The sequence below is a fragment of the Dendrobium catenatum genome, unplaced genomic scaffold (assembly GCF_001605985.2).
Source record: "Dendrobium catenatum unplaced genomic scaffold, ASM160598v2 fragScaff_scaffold_71, whole genome shotgun sequence".
In the NCBI taxonomy this organism is placed as follows: Eukaryota; Viridiplantae; Streptophyta; class Magnoliopsida; order Asparagales; family Orchidaceae; genus Dendrobium; species Dendrobium catenatum.
In genome coordinates this window covers 598,259-600,771 of record NW_021318533.1, presented here as the reverse complement: position 1 = coordinate 600,771, position 2,513 = coordinate 598,259, and positions in this window count along the sequence as shown.

Sequence of the window (2,513 nt, the reverse complement as noted above, 5' to 3'; positions counted from 1 at the left end):
TGATGAATGGAAGACGGCGTTCAAGGTACGTGATGGGTTGTACGAGTGGCTGGTTATGCCCTTCGGGCTGTCAAATGCGCCCAGTACCTTTATGCGCCTCATGAATCAGATCTTTCAACCGTTATTGAGCCATTGTGTGATCGTCTATTTCGACGACATTCTGATATACAGTAAAGATTTACAGTCCCATATGCAGCATCTGAAACAGGTATTACAGATTTTAAAAGAGCAACGACTCTACTGTCATCCAAGAAAATGTCAATTCTTGGATTCTCGGATTCAATTCCTGGGATTCATTCTCTCGGCAGAGGGGATTGAGGTAGATCCAGAGAAAATCGGAGCCATCGTTACTTGGCCCATACCTTGCTCATTTACCGACGTAAGACGATTTCACGGTCTGTCATCATTCTACAGACGCTTTATTGCCCGTTTCAGCACCATTGCCGCACCCCTCACTGAATTGCTCAAATCCAGTACTTTCTGCTGGAATCAAGAGGCTCAGGGCAGTTTTGATGAGCTAAAAAGACAGATGACTTCGACGCCCGTCTTACGCCTTCCTGATTTCGACAAGTTATTCCAAGTTGAATGTGATGCGTCTAATATTGGTATAGGAGCTGTCTTGAGTCAAGAGGGGAAGCCAATCGCATACTTCAGCGAGAAACTGAACGAAGTGCGCCAAAGATATTCTACATATGATAAAGAATTCTACGCGATTGTAAGAACCTTACACCACTGGAGTCATTATCTTTTATGTAAAGAATTTATCTTGTTCACAGATCACGCCGCGTTGAAGTTTTTAGACAGCCAAAAAAAATTGAGAGGGAGGCATGCAACATGGTCAGAATTTTTATATGCATTTCAGTTTGTGCTCAAACATAAATCTTGCAAGGACAACCAGGTGGCCGACGCGTTAAGCCGGCGTCATGCTCTACTGCAGACAGTGCAAGCGCAACTGGTCGGGTTTGAGGTTATCAAGGAGATGTATGCCGCTGATTCAGATTTTGGGGAAATATGGAGAAAGTGCCAACAAACTCCTTATCAACTGTTCTACCTCAAGGATGATTTCTTGTTCAAAAGTTCGAGTATCTGTATTCCGGATTGTTCGCTGAGGTTAGCTGTAATCGCAGAATGCCATGACGGGGGGCTGTCTGGCCATTTTGGCCGAGATAAAACTCTGTTCCTCACCCGCGAGAAGTTTTTCTGGCCAAACATAAAAAGAGAAGTCACTCAGTATATCCGGAGCTGTCAGGTATGTAGGAGAGCTAAAACTACTCTTACCAATGCAGGGTTGTATTCTCCATTGCCCATTCCGGTGCGGCCGTGGGACGACGTTAGCATGGACTTCGTGGTGGGATTACCGCGAACGCAGCGGAATAAAGATTCAATCATGGTCGTGGTAGACCGATTTTCCAAAATGGCCCATTTCATTGCTTGCCATAAGACCTTGGATGCCACCTATATCAGTGATCTGTATTTTAAAGAGATCGTTCGACTCCACGGGATACCGCGGACCATCGTCTCCGACCGAGATGATAAATTTCTCAGTCACTTCTGGCGAACCTTGTGGGGAAAATTGGGCACCCGGCTGCAGTTCAGTTCGGCTGCCCATCCTCAAACGGACGGTCAGACAGAAACCGTGAACCGGAGTCTCGGTAATTTGCTGCGGTGTTTTGTAGGGAAGAACTTGAAGCAATGGGACCTCATTCTCCCTCAGATTGAATTTGCATTTAATCGCTCGATTAACCAGACGACTGGCCATACTCCGTTCGAGCTTGTATATGGTAACAATCCTCTGACGCCTCTGGATTTATTACCTGCATTATCTGTGTCCGTTTACAGTCAAGACGGGGAGCGTCGCAACGAGGAGATCATAAAGCTTCATCAGCAAGTGCGGGATAAGATTGCTCAGCAGAACACCAGGTATCAAAAACAAGCTAACAAACACCGGAGATCCGTTGTCTTCCAGGTTGGCGATATGGTCTGGATCAAGTTGAGGAAGGAACGATTTCCCCCAGGCCCGTTTGGCAAGTTGAAACCCAAGGCCGATGGACCTTTTAGAGTGCTCAAGAGGATCAATGATAATGCATACGAAATAGAGCTTCCTGGCGATTACAATGTATCGGCAGTCTTCAATGTATCTGATCTCACGCCCCATGTCGACTTAGAAGACATTTCCCCACCCCGGGTGAATGACGCAGGAGCTACTGATGTTTAGTTGGTTGTGGTGTAGCTTAGTGCGTGTAGCCATGTATCTAGCTTTCTTCTTAGTTCTCTTTAAATAACCTGAATTGTACGAAACACGAGAGGATTGATTTTCGAATATTCAGACTTCGTTCTGTTTTTGAATCCCTGTTCTTTCTTTCCCGCCATTGGCTTCTTGGTCATCTGTTTGCAGATCCGAAGTTAGGCAAGATAACAGATGCCCGCGTGATTGCTCCAGACAACCGGTGATCCGCCTTGCGACGACAGCCGGCGGTGTCAAGTAGGCTTCACCTAAGTTTTCCATTTCATTT